The sequence below is a fragment of the Euprymna scolopes genome, chromosome 3 (assembly GCF_053919585.1).
Source record: "Euprymna scolopes isolate OS-2025 chromosome 3, ASM5391958v1, whole genome shotgun sequence".
Classification (NCBI taxonomy): Eukaryota; Metazoa; Mollusca; class Cephalopoda; order Sepiida; family Sepiolidae; genus Euprymna; species Euprymna scolopes.
The window spans coordinates 86,173,432-86,196,221 of record NC_136484.1 but is presented as its reverse complement, the minus strand read 5'-3'; positions in this window follow the sequence as shown (position 1 = coordinate 86,196,221).

Here is a 22,790-nt window from a genome sequence, read left to right as displayed (position 1 = left end):
CTTCGACACGGATCTAACTTAATAACTTGATTTGAGCCCAAAACAATCAATTTTAAGGGGTCATAATAGAGGTCAAAGTTAACAAAAATTGACCTCTGCGGTCTCTTCCAAATTACTCAGACAATTTCTGGTCTAAATATTTAAAATTTTACATAAAGGGTATTCAGAGATAGGGCAAGCTTTATCATCAGTTTGGGTCGAAATTTTTTAGCTACAAATACATGAATATATGTATGTATATATGTATGTATGTATGTTTGCATGTCTGCTTTAAACTTTCAATAGAGGCGACGGATTTTTACCAAGATCAGTATCGTTTTGAAGTTCGACCTTTCATACGACAAATATCGAAAAATTGGCTTAAAACATTAATATCTTCCCCTTCAACTAGACACTTTTCTACAGGAGTGGTGACTTTTTTCTTTAGATTGTCTAGCCTTAATTTTGAATAATGTCACTTCCGGTTTGGGGGTAGTCGTAACAACATAGACGTTAGGTTTTTACCCGGTTCTTTTCCTCCTTCGCGGTACGGGTTCGAGCCTGCCTTTCTACTCCCACGTTTTTTTTTTTTTTTTTTTTTTTGTTCAACAGACACATCCAAACACCCGAGCAACGCCGGGCCGATATGCGAGTATATATATATAAATAGGGAAGTTTGTCTGAAATTATGCAGAAATTTAGAATTTTATATTGGACGTAAATAAAAAGTTGTAGACCATATTAACCGTATTATTGTTTAAAAAATCAACGAAAACCCGGCATAAGTTTTAAAGCGATAAAAATAACTAGGAATTCGTGGTTAAGGCATTTGAGCCTAATACATATTGTCTGCGGTTCGAATCCTAGAAACAGTCAAGCTACGCTAAAGAGAGGTAGTACCTCGAAACATGTGTTCTTAGTTTACTGTTTCATATATATACATATATATATATATATATATATATATATATATATATATATAAGTGAAAGTGGCTGTGAGTCTGTGTACATTTACCTACGCAATAACTCTGTCAATCTTTAGTCTACAGACTCGAAATTTGATATACAGAGTACTGAGATTTGAGAAAATCGATGTGATTGATTTTCGACCAGAAATTTTGCGATCAAGGGGTAAAATTTCAGCGATTTGACCTTTGAGAACTCTACCAAACTCCTCCTACAATTTTGGGTCTAAACACGTGAAATTTTAGATATAGATTCCTTGGACATGAATCTAACTTAATAACTTGATTTAAGCCCAAAACAATAAATGTTAAGGGGTCAAAAAAGGGGTCAAAGTTAAAAAAATGACCTCTGCGGTCTCTACCAAATCACTCAGAAAATTTCTGGTCTAAATATTTAAAATTTTACATAAAGGGTATTCAAAGATAGGACAAGCTTTTTTATCGGTTTGGGTCGAAAATTTTTAGTTACCAATATATAAATGTATGTATGTATGTTTGCATGTCTGCCTAAAACTTTCAATAGAGGCGACGGATTTGACCAAGATCAGTATCGTTTTGAAGTTCGACCTTTCATGCGGCAAAAATCGAAAAATTGGCTTAAAACATTAATATTTTCCCCTTCAACTAGGCACTTTTCTATAGGGGGGGGTCACTTTTTTCGCCGATATATTTTAAAGATATCCTCTACTTTAGATTGTCTAGCCTTAATTATAAATAATGTCACTTCCGGTTTGGCGGTAGTCGTAACAGCATAGACGTTAGGTTTTTACCCCGTTCTTTTCCTCCTTTGCGATACGGGTTCCAGCCTGCATCCCTACTTCCACATTTTTTTTTTTTGTTCAACAGATACATCCAAACACCCGGGCAACGCCGGGCTGAAATGCTAGTGCATACATAAATATATATGGAAAGAGGTTTGTGTTTACTATTAACCTTTTACGCAAATATCACGGAAGTACAAATCATGTAGAATATCTGCATGAATATAGTATATGTAATAGTTAACTAATATATGAATATAGTATATGTAATAGTTAACTAATATATGAATATAGTATATGTAATAGTTAACTAATATATGAATATAGTATATGTAATAGTTAACTAATATATGAATATAGTATATGTAATAGTTAACTAATATATGAATATAGTATATGTAATAGTTAACTAAATGAATATAGTATATGTAATAGTTAACTAATATATGAATATAGTATATGTAATAGTTAACTAATATATGAATATAGTATATGTAATAGTTAACTAATATATGAATATAGTATATGTAATAGTTAACTAATATATGAATATAGTATATGTAATAGTTAACTAATATATGAATATAGTATATGTAATAGTTAACTAATATATGAATATAGTATATGTAATAGTTAACTAAAGCTAATAATCCCCAAAAATATATAAATAATATAAATAAGAAACTGAAAAAACTAATAGGGAATTTATTAAAATTAATGCTTAAAATAATATGCAAATTAGCTAGATCTTTTGCTAGTGACTGCAATTCAACGACCCATATATAACCACGTTGTATTTTCTTTTTAAATAAATAGAGTTTTTAATATGAATATCAACACAAAAAATATAGGAGTAAAGATTATTATGCGCATCTGTTTATTTGAGTGATTATTTTTATTCTTTATGTATTGTTGATTTAGTATGAGTTGCGTATATAAATTGATTGAAATGTTGTATAAACAGGATATAATTGTGTGTGTGTTAATAATAGTATAATTGGTACGTATATTTAAAGTTGATTTTTATTGTAATTTTTAAATCTGTTCATTATTTTGGTCGATTTCTTTGCAGAAGAAACATGTAAATATAATCAGCGTCTTCTGTTTTTATCTCGTGTTTTTTATTTAAGATTTTATTAAATTTTCATTTTATTTTAATTTTATTGTGGATATTATAGAGAGGTATCAAATGCTTTTATGAACATTTAGTTCGATTTGCATATGTAAACGTCAATACAATATACGTAGTGTATTAGAAAGAGAACGTGGTAGGAGTTGAAGATACAGTTTGGAATGTTATAAAATAGTAAGAAGTGTGTAAATAGTGTATTGTGCAGGAAGTGTGTATTAATGTCTTATATTAAACTAGCATTTCAGCCAGGCGTTACCCGGGTGTTTGCAGGTGTATGTTCAGCAAAAAAAAAAGCGGTCAATTCTTTTTAACTTTGACCCCTATTATGACCCCTTAACATTTATTGTTTTGTGGCTCAAATCAAGTTATTAAGTTAGATCCATGTCCAAGGAATCTAGATCTAAAATTTCAAGTGTTTAGACTCAAAATTGTCGGAGGAGCTTGGTAGACTTCTCAAACGTCAAATTGTTAAACATTGATCCCTTAACAGCCAAATTTCTGGTCGAAAACCAATCACATAGATTTTTCCCAAATCTCAGTACCCTGTATATCAAATTTTGAGTCTGAGTCTGTAGACTTAAAATTTACAGAGTTATTGCGTAGGGAAATGTACACAGACAGACAGACACGCAGACACATTCACTTTTATAGATATACTGCCATTTCAACCCGGCGTTGTGTATGTTGAGGAAAAAAGTGGTAGTATGAAAGCAGGCTCGAACCCATTTTGCAAAGGAGGAAAAGAACGAGAAAACACCTGACCTCTATGCTGTTACGACCACCGCCAAACCGGAAGTGATATTTTTTTAATTTAGGCTAGACAATCGAAAGGAGAGAGTGACTTTCAAAAATATCGGAGAAAAAAAGCGCCCCCCCCGTAGAAAAGTTCCCAGTTTAAGGTTAAGATTAATGTTTTTAGCCAATTTTTCGATATTTGTCGTCTGAAAGGTCGAACTTCAAAACAATACTAATCCTGAGAAAATCCATCGCCTCTGTCGAAAGTGTTGGGCAGACATGCAAACATACATACATACATTTATATATTAATAACTAAAAAGTTTTGACCCAAACCGATGAAAAAACTTGTCCTATCTCTGAATACCGTTTATGTAAAATTTCAAATGTTTAGACCAGAAATTGTCTGTGTAATTTGGTAGAGACCGGAGAACTTTGACCCCCTTAACAGCCAAATTGCTGGCCGAAAACCGATCACAAATATTTTCCCAAATCTCAGTACCCTGTATATTAAGTTTGGAGTCTGTAGGGAAATGTACACAGACAGATAGACACACAGACACGTTCACTTTTATAGATATATAGATAGATGGACTAATAGATTAAACAAAAATATATATGTATACATAAATATATATGGAAACTAATAGGGAATTAATTAAAATGAATGTTTAAAAGAATATGCAAATTAGCTAGATCTTTTGTCAGTGAATGCATTTCCACAACCCATATATAAGAAAATTGTATTTTCTTTTTAAGTAAATAGAGAAGAGGGTTTTTAATATGAATATCAATACACACAAAAGAAAACCGAATTTATTATATAGATTGTTTGTAATAGGAATGTAGAGTTAAATATTAATTATATTATGAATGTAGCTCGAATATATTGTTAATTAATATAGATGTTTACTATAAATTAATGTTTACACAAAAATCTTTGGCTACATATTTGTAGATGACTATGCGATTGTGATTATTTTAAAAACTATACAGTTGACTTATTTGTATGCCTTTTCTTTCTTATGCGCAGTTTTTAGTAGTAGTAGTAGTAGTAGTAGTAGTAGTAGTAGTAGTCACTAGGAGTTCTCACACAGGCCATCATCAAAAATTACTGTGATGTTCCTGGTATCTAGCTGATTAAAAGTTTCCAGAGTACTTTCTACCTCTTTCCTTAACTATTTGCGCTATTACAACAGCTGTTTACCATTGAATTCTCGCTAGCAACAACCATTGTCCTTCACTGGAATTCGGGTGGCAATAAACTACTCAGGATCCAAGTTGTTTTCGGACCTATCCAATGGAGATCTGGTTAGTGCTTTCTCGCCTCGGTCTTTCCATCTTCCTTAACCCCTAAGCGACTATTTGGTGTAGCACTACATTTTGGGGAAGGGGGTAGTCCATTTACAATTTTGTGGTTTAAATTTTTTGCGGGGGAGGGGGGGCGGTGTTCAATCGTTTTGTCTTACTTCTGTTGTAGTTTCCGTATGGTCGTTTAGTTTCCGTTTAGTCGTTTTGTAACTTATGTTGAATTAGTTTCCACATTCAGTGTTTTTCCTTAAAATTTCAGTTGTTTTCAGCATTACCATCTGTTGTTTAGTCTTAGTCTTCTCTTTCATTCCGATTTCTTCTATTTTATTTTCCATGTTTTTTAGGATTGTTTCTAGTGTTATTTTAAAACGATTGTAATTTAAACGATTAGATAGAGCGGAAAACACTAGTAGTAGTAGTAGTAGTAGTAGTAGTAGTAGTTTATTTTTTGTCTTGAGTAATTTAGTGAACACACAGATACAGGTAATAATTTTCGACTATATTTTATTTAGACAAAGTGAAACGAAGACAGTGAATTCTCGTTTGGCGGCCGAAAGCAGAATACCGTGAGTTTTGTGTGCAGCAATTTCTCCTCGCCATTTATTCGTATCAAGTCAGCTATGGTAATATATAGGAGCGCATCTCCTTACGCTTGTATATACAGGAAAGTGTAAATCATCTTTCCTTGTACTCCAGATATTCACACACATATACAGAAGATGCACACAAACATACACACAGTAATAAATATGGTTCATAGCTTTGAGCCCCCAAGGGGCATAGGCCATCTACAACTTTTGTAGATACTTTTGTAGCCACTGAGTTCTTTTTACGGGGTGAGGGTGCTGGCCCCACGCCCAACCTTCCCAGAAAGTACATACAACGCCTAGCCTTCCCAAATGGTCACCCATCTGATACTGACCAGGCTCAACATTGCTTAACTTCGGTGATATGGCGAGAACCGGTGTGTCAACGTGATTGAGGCGTACATTAAATATGGTCACTCACACCATATTTCTAACTTTCATGAGCACACACGTTTATACGCATATGTAGTATATGTGTGTATCAGGGACATTAACTCGCATATGGATGCACACATACATACACATAGTTACACAAATAGACACCCATATAGGTAAACACAGAAAACTTGAATGCCTACAAAAAGAACTTGAATGTCTACTAGACACTATCCTCGGGTTTATAAGATCTCTCTGTAGACAGGCATTTGTCAGAACAATCAGGTATGAGGATACGTTTCCCTACAAGTGACCAAATATTCAAAAAAAAGTCAGTAAAAAAATTTAAAAAATCTATCAAGTATTTGATTTTGGAGAGAATTTTTCAAAATTACGTGGTTTTCATTGTTTACATCAAAATACGCAGAAATAACATTCAGTTCCATTTTTCCCGTTTTTAGCTTTGGGAGGAATTTACAGTTTACAGTTACGGATTAAATAATATAATTTACTCCTGGTTATGTTTTATTATATATAAATATTTCGGGTGTTTTATTTAATGAAGGAGAAGAGAGAGAGAGAGAGATAGAGAGAGAGAGAGGGGAAAGAGGGGAAAAAAATAAGTATACAACAAAATTACGATGAATCAATTTTATTTTACAAGTTTTTGCTGTTATTATTTGCTATGGGATTCGGAAATTCCGCCTTAATAAATATCATACTTATTTGTTTACATTATTGCGTGTCACGTGTTACGAAAACACTGCTTAAGTGATATAGACTATAAATACAAGAAAGTTATTTATATTTGATATATTTGACAGCCGGACAACGGCGGGTAATCCCTGCTAATAATCTAATAAATTCCATGGGTCAATTATAAAAATAAGAATGGGCCTTTTCTCCAGATGCTTCTATTCAAACTGCACGTTTACCGATTAAACTGACATGCCAATCGAAATAATATTAAACGTGACACATCTGATCGAGGTACAGAAAATGAGATACGGCTATTAAAATACTATTTTAAGTCGAAGTGTGACAAAACGACGCACATAAATTTCTATTAGGTTGAATAGAAAGTTCTTGTTGAATTTTAATTCGATTTCAAATGATGTATTTTCAAACAAGTGTTCGTAATAATACTTTTACTGTATATATCATTTTAAAAAACATTTTTCGTTCTATCTAATCGTTTAAATTACAATCGTTTGTAAACAATTATGTCTTCTGTTTAGAACGTTGAAGATGAGAAAAAGCAAATTCTCACAATTTTCTTATTTCAAAAAAAGCTACTAGAACAACTCGCAATATCCACGAGGCGTTTGGCACAGGAATAACTATTGAACGCATAGCACAATGGTGGTATAAGAAATTTCGCGGCGGTGACGAGAGTTTGGAAAATGATAAGCGTAGTGGTCGGCGAGCGGATGTTGACAACGATCAGTTAGGAGCCTTAGACGAAGCCAATCCATGCACATATAAACTGTAATAATTGTTTTCAATTTGGTCGAAAAATGAGTGCGTGGTGAAGCTTTAAAGCAGTTCTTAACCATATATCCAAACGCTAACTTGTTTGAATGGTTAGTAGATATAACAAGTACGAGACAGATATTGAACTGATTCTAAAAGCAAGCCAAATAAACTGCCTATCCTCGAGCGAGAATTCGTACCCTTTATCGAAATGCAAAATACATAAGACATATGTTATCTCTAATGACGGGTAAACTGAGTCGTTCTACCAGTATCCTTTAACTGTGACACTTTGGCGAATCTAGCTTGATTCATCAAGATTACTAAAACGAAATGTTATCTTATAAGTAATCATTGTAAATAAGTTTTGCAAAATATTTTGTCGTTTATTCGTTTTTATTACGTTTAAATTATTCATGCATTTCATTTTAGTATATGCCTATATCATTTTCAGAACTTTCTTTACTTATATGCTCCTCTTTATACCCAAAACCTTAACCATTGATCTGTAACACCTGCAATATAGGTAGCGTTTGCAATCAGCTTCATCACGTATTATTTATTTTCTAAAAGTTACATTTTCATTTAGTGATCTTTAAGATCACCAACAGCTGAAAAAGTATGAGCGTATCTTTGAAACACTGGACATTGCAACTAAATAACAAACTGGTCTGGACACCACAATAATAGCAGACTCCTGTCGTTATAGTTTGACAAGTAATAATGATTTTTAAAAGTATTTATCTCACTTCATGATCACGTTATACCTAATATTCCAAAAACCACCAGTCCCTACCTGACCTATTCCTCGACGATTATTACTTTTTTTCTTCTTCTGGGCCTTAGATGCACATACGAAGCAGTAGGTGTCCGCCGAAGTGGACCAAGTCGAATATGCCTTCCAGCGATATGTCGACTGTCATGAGTTTAGTTTTTATCATGATTGAAAAAAATTCCTTAGCGCATTGTTGTCAACGTGAATTGATTCGCGTGATGCTTCTTACTGACACGAATAAGTGTTTTGTTTTAGTCAAGTAATGAATTTTTTAACTTGGTTCAAAACAGTTTCTTTTAAATTTGATTTGGCTTGTCTGTTTTTACGGCATATCAAACCAGTTTAAGTGATTAAATGATGAAAATACTATGGGTAAGCTAACATCATTTTACTGATGGTCGGAGAAAAATTTACCGACGATATTATTGCATAATTTTTGTTGCAATAAATTCGAGTTAAGATTATGTAGCGACATATGTGATTCCATCGGCCACAATGGTATAGATTATGTCAATCACACACCAACCCTCGACTCGATGATCCACTATTTACTTGAAAGTCTCGTCTTTTAACCGTGTTATACACTTTCAAAGAAACTAAATTCGTCATTTGACATGGCCTGTTTTACAAAGAGGGGAAAAATAAGTTTAACGATATTTTAAGAGGATAATCCCGAATTAACATATTTTCCTTTCAATCAAATGATGAAATTCTACAGATGATTATCCTGAGTAATAGGGTTGTTCATAATAAGACGAATTCTATTTTGACAAAAAAAGATAACTGTTGATTCGGTAGAGTTTTTATGATTACTGTAAAACTTTTCTTGGCGACTTCTATAAATAGTTATTATACAATTTATATACTTTTTAATGGTGCCAGCATTTATATATATGTATATACAAATATATATATATGTGTGTGTGTGTGTGTGTGTGTGTGTCTGTGTGTGTGTGTGTGCATATATATATAAAGAACGAGAAAGATTAGAGAAAATAGGGAAAGAGGGGAAATATATATACATATATATATGTATATATATGCATATATATTTGTATATATATGTATATGTGTATATATATATGTGTGTATATATATATATATATATATATATGTATATATATATATATATATCATTTGGTTTTTAATAAAATTTTTGAAATAAAGTTGTAGTATTTTTTCTTTATCGCTCCATGTTATATATATTTTATATATATATATATATATATATATATATATATATATATATATATATATATATATATATATATATATAAATGTAATTTTGGTTCGTTAAAAGTGAATAAAACCATATTTCTACGTTATCAATTTAATTGAAATTTTCAGAAAATATATCTGTAAAGTCAATGAATGTTTGCATGTTATTAAAATAATTTTACATTGCGAATTATAAAAATATTAATTAAAATATAAATATTTTTCGAAGTCGTTTCTGCGAGACTGCCCAATAATATTTCTGGTAACTTCCGTTTCAACTACTCTCGAATTACAAGATAAGTAAAAAAAAAAAAAAAAGTTACTCATGCAGACAGTGATCCGTGCTGAAATAATAACGTTATTATTAAAAAAGACATTCTTAACATGGGGAAGGGAGGGTGTTTTGTACCTATTCTGTACTTTAACCTTACAATTGGATAAAAACATAAAACTTTAATTAAACGCGGAAATACGATTTAAAAAATAGCGCGGATCACTCTCTGCATTAGCACAAAAAAGAAATCCCATATTTTAAAAATTTAAATTAATTTATGTACTTACCAATTTTTAAATTTTAAATACCTTTATTTATGTTAAGGCTTTTCACTCATGAAACATTACGTTTTAATTGTTTAATTTCTTTTCCTTTTTGTTTACATAAAAAAGTTTGTTTTAACTTTTTCTAAACTGTTTCATTTTTACGACATGCCTCAACGTATTATAAACACCCTAACCTCCCCATATTAAAAAAAAACACGCCCTTCCATAATCCTCGAAAGCCGTTCTTAATATGGGGAGATTGGGGGGGGGGTTCATTCCGAAAGCCGTTTTAACATATGGAAGTTAGGGTGTTTATAATATGCTGGGGCGAGTCGTAAAATTAACGAAGTTGCTATCTATTATTCATTGTAAAAATTGCTTAAAATTTATTTATTTGACAAAAACAAACTACAATTTGGTACTCCTTGGACGTTGATTTCCATGGCGACCAGCAGAAAAAAATAGTAGTCGCTCCCTTAGTCCCCACCCCACCCCGCACGTAACATCTTTTATTTACTGACGTTGCCGTAACTAAACGATTATTTGTCACATTTACAAACATTTATTTATTTATTTATTTTGAAAAAAAGTTTTACTTTTTATGAATATTAAAAGAAAAATGGGTACTCATGCAGAGAGTGATCCGTGTTGAAATAATAACGTTATTATTTAAAAAGCCATTCTTAACATGGGGAGGGGAGGGTGTTTTGTACCTATTCTGTACTTTAACCTTGCAATTGAATAAAAAAAAACATAAAACTTTAATTAAACGTGGAAATACGATTTAAAAAATAGCGCGGATCACTCTCTGTATTAGCACCGAAAAATGTTACTAAACATTTATTAATAATTTCTCACTTTTACAAACATTTGATTTTAAATTTATTTTTAAATAACGACTTTTTTTTTTTAATAGTATTTGCGGATGGGTATGTTGACACCTCCCCCCATGGTGTTTATTCCGAAATCCGTTGTTAACATGGAGAGGTTGAGGGTGTTTATTCTGAAAGCCGTTCTTAACATTTGTGGAGGTGGACCTAATGTAAAAAAAAAGAATAAATAAATAAATAAAAACTAAATCATTTACTGATAACTTCTCACTTTTACAAATATTTTTTAATTTACATTCGCGGATGAATAAATTGTTGAATAGTGCGAAAACAAAGCGTTTTTGTAATAAACTTCGGGATAGTTTTTTGGGTAAATATTTACATTTAGGTCCACCTCCACAATTTTCTTTTTTAAATGACGACTTTTATAGATAAATAAATTTACTTCTTCGCAACTTTCATTGATAAATAAATCTACTTCTCTGCAACGGGCACTGAACCCCTCCCCTTTTTTTAATAGTATTTTCGGGTGGGTATGCTGACAACAAATATCAGTTAAATTTTGCAAATAGCCCCCCCCCCTCCAAAAGTGGTGTTTATTCCGGAAGCTGTTCTTAAGATGAGGATGTTGGGGTGATTATAAGGTGGACCTAATCTAAAAATAAAACAAAAAAATAAGACAAGTTTTTTAAATGATTAAAATAATTTCTCACTTTTACAAACATTTTTACATGCGCACATAAGCAACTATTTTTTTATTAACTTTTTTTACTTTTTTTATCTAAAAATTATTAAATTTCAATGAATAGAATAATAAATCATCATTAATATGTGTTTTTGGTTTTGGGTTGAATGAAACTTTTTTTTTATTATAACAATAATGACCAATTTAAATCTTCCGGCATGCGTTTAAGGGTTACGAAATTATCAATAAATCGTTTAGTTACTAAGCCAACCTCAATAAATAAAAAAAATGTTACGTGCGCATGCATTAGCCTTGACTGGGGGGGGTCTAAGGGAACGACCATTAAATAATTATGCTGGTCGCCATGGAACTCAACGCCCAAGGAGTACATAAAGTGGCACTTGTGCACTTATGTTATCGTGCTATTTTTTTAAAAATAGTATTTTCATGTTAAATTCAAATTTTACAAAATCTTTTTCTTTTATTAATTTGTTAGGTGAAAGTACAGATAACCCGGTCGGTTTCTAATGCGTGGAAAATCTAGCCCCCCCCCCAAAAAAAAGGGTTACTCTGGATAGTAACAAAAAATTAAAATTGCCTCAGTCTCGAAAGATTTCTTCTCTACTGAACGAGGAAAAAAACGGTGAAGTGTAGTTCACCTGTTTCTCTCCCCCTCTCTTTTCCTCTCTTAATATCTCTCTCTATCCATCTATCCCTTTCCCTCTCTCAATCTATCTTTCTCTCTATATCACCCTCTCCATCTCTCTTTGAGCCCCTTTCTCTCTCTAACTCCCTCTATCTCTCTCCTTTCCTCTGTCTCATCCCTCTCTGTTTCTAACTCTCCCCCTCTCTCTGTTTATCTATCAATCCCTTTATCTCTCTATCTCCTTCTCTTTCTCTATTTTCATCTCACTTTCTCTTTTCTATCTATATATCTTCCTCTCTATCTGCCCATCTCTAATCCCTCATCCTATTTTAGTCTCCTAAATTAATTACAGTGAATAAGGCATTGTCAAAACATGGATAAATCCTATTTTAGTCACCCAATTTACTGACTGTGAGAATAGAAGTTATTTGGAAATTACTGCTACCTTGAACAGCACCAGAAGTGACTGGTAAAACCTTTCTAATTAAATTGATTTTGGCAGCCATTTGGTAACAAAATGACATAGCCTTAGCCCTTGCTGCATGAGGAATACCTGCGACCTTGCTACCAAGTAGAAGAATTATTTATTCTACTTTAAAACATTCAATTTTTCAAAAATCTCATGTTCGACATCTCCAAAATATCCAATATGGGGAAAAATATTGCAGAAATGCAAACTTATTGTTTAGGATGAATGCACAATGGTACGCAAAAAATCACTTGAGGCTCTTGGTCGATCCTTGCAAGATTTGCGTGGCAATTTCAGACCATTTGGCAATGCAGTAATATTGCTTGCAGAAGATTTCAGACAAATGTTACCTGATATTCTTCAATCAGCATCAGCAGATGAAATAAATGCTCAAATACTCTACTTTTTTGTTCCATGTGAAGACATTAAACTTAACTCAAAATATGCATGCCCAGTTGCAGACTGTTCGATCCGCACAAAAATTTTTGCATCACTTGTGGGAAATTGGGTACGAAAAAGTGCCAGCTCATCAGAGTTAAGTGCAAAATTCTTTGACTTTTAACTTCTGTAATTTCTGTAATTTTATTTCATCTAAAGAACAGTTAGTTTAAAAGGTTTTTGCAGATATTCAAATTATAAGAATTCCACTTGACTGAGTGAATGAGCTATTCTTGCAGGTCAATACAAAGACGCCCATGAACTTAACGCTATTATTCAATGTAAAATTCCAAGTGAGGTAGTCAAATACAAATCCATCGACACTGTTGTGAAAGCAGATAAAGTGGTTAATTATCCAACAGCTATATTTGCCAGGGATGCCACCGCATGTATTGTAACTGAAATTTGGTGTACTAATTATCATGTTGTGAAATATAAACCAATCCAAGCTTTGTTTTTTCACATGGACAATTTATGGTACGTATTCAAGAGTTACCAAACCAGAAATTCTCTATATCAGCTAAGAAAATGGAACAACAAAAACTGTGTACCCATGCAAAATGGAAAATTAAACCTATAAGAAACATGCTTTTTCTCATTTTGGAACTTTTTCCATTGCGCCAACTTGAGCCACAGCAACGCGTGGCAGGGTACAGCTAGTATATATATATATATATATATATATATGTGTGTGTGTGTGTGTGTGTGTGTGTGTGTGTGTGTGTGTGTGTGTGTGTGTGTGTGTGTGTGTGTGTGTGTGTGTGTGGATAGGTAGATAGAGAGAGAGAGGATGAGAGACAGAGAGGCGGGGAAGAATCTGTTTCATACCTGGCGCTGTCTTATAATACTAAACATTTCATATACTTTCTGAAAGTCGAAATTCGATATGTAAAAATTATGAAAAATACATGCATAAATCATTGACATTTCTGAAAACATTTTCAGTCTTACGTAAAAGAATATCTTTACATGCGACCATTAAAACAAAGGATGGACATGTGGTTTGTCTTATTGGTACTGTTGTGTGTCCAGGAATGTATACCTTCTTAAAATGCTGTCGGGATAATACTGACACAGTTATACACTAGAGATTTCTTCATCTATTAGTATATTAGAAACTTGAAAGCAAGTTAATTATACAGGATCAATAAATTGCAATGTGATAATGTTTGTACGTTAAATAATCTGAAAATGATTGACTTACTAGCAATGAACTTCATATTCAACATTTGATATGAAGAAGTTTTCCGCAAAGAAATACATCTGAAAAGGGAAACATTAAATGTAGTCCATACATTTTATTTTTTCAATTGTGACTCGAGTTGAAAAACTTTTTTTTTCTATGGAAAAAGTTGTACTTAAGTTCGGCTGTTATTTATTAGGAAATGCCTTAAACGGAAAAGTAAATCGTATTTTGTGGTTTCAGCAAAAGCCTCAGTTCTTATGTTGTGGTTGGATGAGCTTGACTCGCTAGCGAAGTGAGAAAATATTATTCGAGCAGCGATATTACTATTGAAAACAGGAACTATGAACAATTTTTTTTTGTAACACAAGCCATTTTATATGGTACGGATATTGTGTTGCATATGAAATTGTACAATTTTTCTTCGTTACTGCATTACTGCTACTGAAGGATACAAAAAGATGGAAGATTTATCTAGAATGTTAATGCAGTTTTTGCAGACGCAACAAAAGGCGCAATCCGAGCTAGATGCACGTAGAGAGGAGAAATTATTGAAATGGCAAATGGAACAAGAAGAAAGGCAGAAAAAATTACAATTTGAACAAGAAGAAAGGCAGAAGAAATTACAACTTGAACAAGAAGAAAGGCAGAAGAAATTACAATTTGAATATGAAGAAAGGCAAAATGAACGTTTTGCTAAAACACTGGAACTATTAAAGACTAATCGAGAAAATGTCGACAGTACTAATTTCTCGCATACAACTATATTTAATAGCATGGACACATTTAATTATGTGCCGGGGGAAGAAAAGACTTTTGAAGCATACTATACAAGATACGAGGATGTCTTTCAACTGGACTGCAAAAGTTGGCCAAATAGCCAGATAGTGAGCCTTTTACTCAGGAAGTTGGGTGTAAGAGAACACAACAAGTTCGTAGATTATATACTACCTAAAAAAACTACGGAATTAGATTTCATGGAAGCTGTAAAATTACTAAAAGAATTATTTAATCCGAATATATCTCTTTTTCATAAGAGATGGTTGTGTATGAATCTAAGGAAGATGGACAACCAAGATTATTTGACATACACATCAGTTGTCAATAAAAACTGTGATAATTTTAAGCTAGCGGAACTAACAGTAGAAGATTTCAAATGCATAATCTTCGCACAAGGGTTAGTCTCCACGAAAAATGCAGAAATACGCAGACGATTGTTGTCTAAGCTGGAATCTGAGCAAGATTTAACACTTCAGAAATTAGCAGAGGATTGTAAAAGGGCCATTACACTAAAAAAGGATTAAAAAAAGATAGAAGAATCCGGAGAGGCATATGTAAGAAAGGTTAGAAAACCATACACACCAATCAAGAACTATACAAATAAAAGCAGTCAAAACGGAACGAGATATTCCAAATATAATAACTGTAATTATAGTAAAGAATATAACAAGTCTCTTCCTAGATATAACTGTAAGAGATGCGCAGAAAGACATTGGAAATTGGATTGCCCTTATAAGAAGAAAAAAATGCTACATTTGCAAGAAAGTCGGACACAAAAGCGATTGTTGCAGATATAAAGATTTCACCAGAAAGAGAGTACAGCAAACAAAATCAAATGAAAAATTAGACAAAAATCGGCGAAAATATATAAAAGCGGAAATATTTAAAACGCCAATAAAATTACAACTGGATTCAGGATCCGATATTTCTATAATAAACTTGAATACATGGAAAAAGTTGGGTAAACCAACCATGATGAAAACAAGTAAATCAGCTCGGACGGTAACTGGTGGTGAGATAAAATTTGAAAGAGAAGTTATCCTTCCGATAAAATTGAAAGGGATTACGAAGAAATTAAAAATGTTCGTATTGAAAAATAGCGAAAACCTGTTTGGAATAGATTTAATTGAGAAATTTGGACTCTGGGATAAGCCAATTAATACATTCTTTAAAAAAATAAAATGTACTACTCCAACAACAGAAAATATAAAAGAGGACTTAAAAAAATTATTCCCTGATGTATTTATGCCTAAATTAGGTCGTTGCAATAAATTTAAGGCCTTGTTTGAACTTAAAGAAAACACCAGCCCAATTTTTAGAAAAAAGCGAAACGTTCCGTTCGCTGGGTTGGAAAGATTAATAAAGAATTAGACAGATTGGAACAGACGGGAATACTATCAAAAATAGAACATAGCGACTGGGCAGCCCCCACCGTATATGTAAAGAAAAAGAAGGTGAAATCAGCGTTTGATAAACTATTGCCAAGACAGGCAATTGTCCGAAACACTACACATATGATAAGAAAGAAATATAACTCGGGCGATTGAGTATATTTCAAGTGCTACAGGAATAACACTTCTTACTGGGAATGTGGAGTAGTGGATAAACGCATTGGTGAGTGTACATACATGATTAAAGGTCCATAAAATATACATAAAAGGCACCTGAACCAAATAAAAAAACGCCACATTCAAGATGGTGATTATACAATAGCAGTCGAAGAGGAGGAAACTATGGACATCATATACGAATCCTTTAATTTGGAACCTCCTCAATATACACCTGAACCCCGAAGATCAGGTAGAAAAAGAAAGTTTAATGAATCATTAATGTTAAATTCCAAGAGAAAAAGATATTGAAATCTGTGCGACTTCAAATCTTGGGAGGAGGGTGTTGTAGTGGCACACATTCATTTGCATATGTGGATAGTTATTACACATAATTAGGAAGACTCAGTTAGTCTGAGTGTGTGTTCACCAGAAACCACCTAAGGCCGCCGAGAGCAGATATGTTTCTCCAGCAAAGACTCTCTTATTTGACACCATTATGTAAATATCCTGTAAATATACCTTTTCCTAATGCACTTCTTATTAGATCTACCTTTGTTTGTTGAGTCGTCATTTGTATTGCTTTCTACGTTACTTGTTTCAACCTGCAAACTTAACAATTATGAATAGGAAAAGCTATATTTTTATACTAATATTATGAATAGCAAAAAGAGCTATATTTTATACTAATATTATGAATAGCAAAAAGAGCTATATTTTTTATACTAATATTATGAATAGCAAAAAAAAGCTATATTTTTGTACTAATATTATGAATAGCAAAAAAAACTATATTTTTGTACTAATATTATGAATAGCAAAAAAAAGCTATATTTTTTATACTAATATTATGAATAGCAAAAAAAGCTATATTTTTGTACTAATATTATGAATAGCAAAAGCTATATTTTTGTACTAATATTATGAATAGCAAAAAAAAGCTATATTTTTTATACTAATATTATGAATAGCAAAAAAAAGCTATATTTTTATACTAATATTATGAATAGCAAAAAAAGCTATATTTTTTATACTAATATTATGAATAGCAAAAAAAACTATATTTTTGTACTAATATTATGAATAGCAAAAAAAAGCTATATTTTTTATACTAATATTATGAATAGCAAAAAAAAAAGCTATATTTTTTATACTAATATTATGAATAGCAAAAACAGCTATATTTTTTATACTAATATTATGAATAGCAAAAAAAGCTATATTTTTATACTAATATGAATAGCAAAAAAAAGCTATATTTTTTATACTAATATTATGAATAGCAAAAAAAGCTATATTTTTTATACTAATATTATGAATAGCAAAAACAGCTATATTTTTTATAATAATATTATGAATAGCAAAAAAAGCTATATTTTTGTACTAATATTATGAATAGCAAAATAAACTATATTTTTGTACTAAAATTATGAATAGCAAAAAAGCTATATTTTTATACTAATATTATGAATAGCAAAAAAAGCTATATTTTTATACTAATAGATTATGAATAGCAAAGACTATATTTTTATACTAATAGATTATGAATAGCAAAAGATATATTTTTAAACTAATATTCTGAATAGCGAAAGCTATTTTTTTCAACTAATATTATGAATAGGAAAAGCTGTATTTTTTAAACTAATATTATGACTAGCAAAAACTATATTTTTATACTATATTAGTACTTGCAAAACTATATTTGTTATACTACTTATATGAATAACAAAGCTACATTTTATACGAATATAAAATTAAAAATTGTAATATAAATTGTAGAGCTACGTGCATGAATTCACAGGTGGCCACAGTCACTCCCGGAAAACGCTAGGTATGCCTATATTGGTGTTATTAATAATTATGGACTTACGTAATTTAGAAACGATTATTTATATTATTTAAATTATAATAATAATTTACATTTTGCCGATGGAATACGCATCCTGTAAAACAATTTTACTGCTTGAATTACAACAAGAAAAATATTATTGTTCTAATCCATTCTAAATGATAGAAATTTTAATAGCTTTCGATAGCATATAAAATATAAAATAATAATAATAATATTTAAGTAAGCAGCGGTCTTCGTTATTTGTTTTCGACGTTTTTACGGAACTTTTTTCTGAATAACATTATTGATCTTATCGCTGCAGAAAGCATCTTTTAGGAATTGTTTTTTGAATATTTTAGATTTCAAATAGGGGATCAGCTTCCCATATAAATGTAACATAAACTGATGTTTTATGGCAATCACCAATTTGACAATTTTTCTCGTCCAGTATGTCTCTAGAGATTTGGGTTTTTACTCACTATTTTAAGGCAGGGATCAATTTTCTATATAAATTTAATGGGAAATAATCACATATTTTGTGGCCATCACCAATTTTAGGAAAATTAATGTAGAAAAAAAATGAAAAATATTTTGTCTTTTTTAACAAGAGTAACAATTCTTTTAAAGGAGATTATTCCTTTTTTACCGACCTTTTTTTCTTAGATTTTCATTTAATCAGTTTGCGTGTGTGATGTAGAAACACTCATCCTCCGAATGTATACACTCTGGCAATGCTTTTGCCTCCATGTTCGAGTACAATGAAAATCATGTCCAAAATTGACCTTGGTTCGTAATTGTAGAAAAATAAAAAGAATTGGTTGCTAACAAAAGGTGGAAATAAGTGATGGTCGTCAGGTTTTAACGAAGAACAAATGAGTTAAAATAAATAGTTTTTGTTTATAGATGACAAATGAGCTAAAATAAATAGTTTTTGTTTATAGATGACAAATGAGCTAAAATAAATAGTTTTTGTTTATAGATGACAGTAAAAATGAATAATGTTTTTAATGTTTTTTTTAATTTGGGATATTTTTGTCTTTTCATGACGTTTTCTTTTAACTTTTATTTGAAGTGAATGTCTGGAGGAAGTGTCACTTTTCATCGGAAAACAAAGTTTTTAGATTTATCCAACTTTTACATTTATAAGTTGGTAAAATTGGATTACCTAAAAGTAAATCAATTGGCACCTACTAGTCAAACAGTTCTAACATAAGTTATGAACTGTATACCGAAAGATGTTTAGAACAAATCATAAGATAAAGACAACCTATGTCCTTTTCCAAATCAGCGTATGTTCGATAAAAGTAAGCCGTTAACTTTAGTCGTCGGCGGCGGCGGCGGTGGTGGGAGATGACGGCTTACATTTAAGCGAGTCTAATCTAGTGTTTGACTTAGACCGCCTCCCAAATCGAAAGCACTTTATGGGCGCCCTTGGCGCTTTTAAATCTACTCGTTGATCGTTCTAGCTAATGCATATAACTTACCTGGATAATAGTTTGATTTACTTACCACACTGTTTAATAGCTTTATTTTAAAACTATTCCCATGAAGTCATTTTATCCCCAGGGTAGATTCAATACGAGAAAATACCATGTTAGATTTATTGTAAATAATCTTAGCTGAAACTTTAATTTAAAGCTATTCTTGTTTTATGGTTGTTTATATTTTCGAAATCCCATTATTATATTGCCTGGAATTTTTTTTTTTTTGCTTTACTAACTCTCTCTCTCTCTCTCTCTCTCTCTCTCTCTCTCTCTCTCTCTCTCTCTCTCTCTCTCTCTCTCTCTCTCTCTCTAGTAATAATTACATCATTGTATATTGCTTGTATTCGTAACGTCGCCACATCAGTTACTCTGTAGCAGTCAGATGTTTACATGTATTGTTGTCTACTGCTGTACATATAGCCAGATGTATCAATTGGTCAATTGTTAATCAGCCAATCAAAAGTCATGGGCTGTTAATAGCGGAATAGTTGAATTACTTGTGTAGCACTAACGCAATTGGAACGAGTTTAGAGACAAGACATTTTTCGTTATTGTTTCTTTTTCTGTGTAATGTTTCAAGTTTTATCAATTTGTTAGAATTAGGTTCATTCGTCTTCTAACTTTCTCCATCTTTTGTTCTGGTATTTCGATACTAACACAGTATCTACAACTTTTTTGCCTTGAAATTAAAAAAAAAAGTTCACCTTCAAACAGTGACGGCTCGTGCCTAAGATTAGTGGGGGTGTTGTTTTGAAGAAAATACCTATTGTTTTAATATTGTGTAAAAATAAAACAGACATAAAAATATACATAATTTATACGTATGCACACGTATAAAAATACAATAACTAAAGGAATCCTAAATAGATGTAAATATTTTAAAGATTTTACTTATTACATTCATTTGAACGTAAACTCCATTTTTCTTGTTTTAATTTGTGAGAAAAGATTGATAATTTTCTCCTTAACTTCTGAATGACTGCTGAAGAACGTTTTTTTCAATTGAAAGCACTGTAAGTGCATTTAGTCTTTCGCAACCCATGGTGTTCCTTAGAAAAGTTTTTATTCTTTTCAGAGTTGAAAAACAACGTTCTATCTCTTATGTAGTCATGGGAATTGTCAAGATAATTTTTATGGGTTTTGTGATTTCACTAAGAACATCGTTTAAATTGTTTTCCAAAATAAATTTCAGGAGATCAATTACTTTTCAATACTCATGGATATCTGACCTACTATAAAATATTTCTAGCTCAGTTTCAAACTTTTCTTTGTCAATCATGGGATATGCTTCAGTTGTCAAGGATATCTCTTCTGTAGGTAGTTTTTTTCTTAAAACTAGCAAAGCTTATCTTGTAAAACAATTTAGCAAGCATCAAATATTTAATTGAAGAATATCTGTCCGTTATATCAACAGATATATAGTCATAGAGTTCTTTAGCTTCACCCTTGAGTGTTTGTGAAGGATTTTCACAGTATTTGGTGTTTCTTATCTTTAAAATAGCAGTTTTGAAATTTGTTATGTATTCATTGACTTTATATATGCTAATTTCCCGAGAAATAATTTCAACATGAGACATAATTTTATGAAATAGCTCAAACCAAAATATGAAATTTTCATCGTTCAAATATTTCAGAATTCCTGTCGCTTCTGCAACGGTCTCATCTACATATGATGTTCACTGAATTTCAGTGACAGTTTTTTAATGCTTTAACATTTTCAGGAACTCTATGTATGTATGTTAAAGTTCCACCTTGTGGCGGATGGACGTAGAATGCTTACATCCAGATGCTTCTTGAAAAATGGACAGACGCTGTGGTGATCTAGAAAAGAAAGTCGGAATGGACAAAATGTTAGAGATAAATATTCTAGCATTTCGTGTAATGCTTGCTGCATTCCTCATTTATTAAATTAAGTCGATGCGCATAACAGTAAGTGAAATGTGCATTACTATAAACTTCTTTTATTTTCGCCTGGGCACCAGCTTTTTTGCCTTTCATGAAATGTTTGAGCTATCAGTTTTTGGCGATTCCCTTGAAGGATTATATCTAATTGTTGTAGAATACATTTTGATATTCCATCAGCGGTTTGGTTTTCTGGAATAAAGAATCCCCAAAAGCGTTCAAGTATTTTTTCATCCAAGACGTACACAAAACAATGATCATCTGTGTATGTTCAGACACATCTGTTGTATCATCAGCCATGACAGCTACAAAGGAAACTTTGCTAATTTCTGCCCTTATTTCATCACGGTATATTTGTAAAAGACAGTCAAGTATGTCATTCTGAATGGTCTTGGAAACACTTTTGAAGACACTACTGGTTTCTAAGTGATTCTTTAAATCTGGATTGAATTAAGATGAAAAATTTAATAATTCTCTAAATACACTTGGATTTACTGAATCAGTCTTTCATCATGTCCTCGTAAGGGAGTTTTAAAGTTCCCACAAAAGAAAAAAATAATCTATTATTTTAGATAAAATTTCATGGTTCTTCTTAACATTTATGTTATGATGATTGATTGAAAGTCTGTAGACCTCACTAAGTTTTTCTTTAATATTTATGGTCTCCAAAATTGATAGGGAAACTACATTGCCAACGTGCTTATTTGACTTCTCATGCTTTTCAGTTCTATCTTTCATTTTGCTAATAGTTCTGAAACCATCTTTTGTCCACGTTACATCACCCCCTAACAACAAACAAGGAAAGCAGAACAATGCCTTTTTTAGTTCACAGCTGCAAAGCCAACTTTTCCGTTGGTACCATTAAAGCTACGAATATACACTTTGTTGTTACTAATGTCTGGCTGAGATATTTGAATATCAGGCGTTGAACGGATTCTTTTCTTAATTTCAACTTTATCATGGAGAGACAGCTGTGAAAACTCAATCTGTTGAAGTTCATTTACCGTCGCAGAAGTTGGAGAAGAAGGATGCAAGGAGGCCATGGTTAAATTCTTTTTATATCAATTGTGTCGGGAAAGGTAAGTACTAGGTTGTCTATTAGTAGAATATCAATTAGGGTAGAAGGAATACAATGTTTACGTGA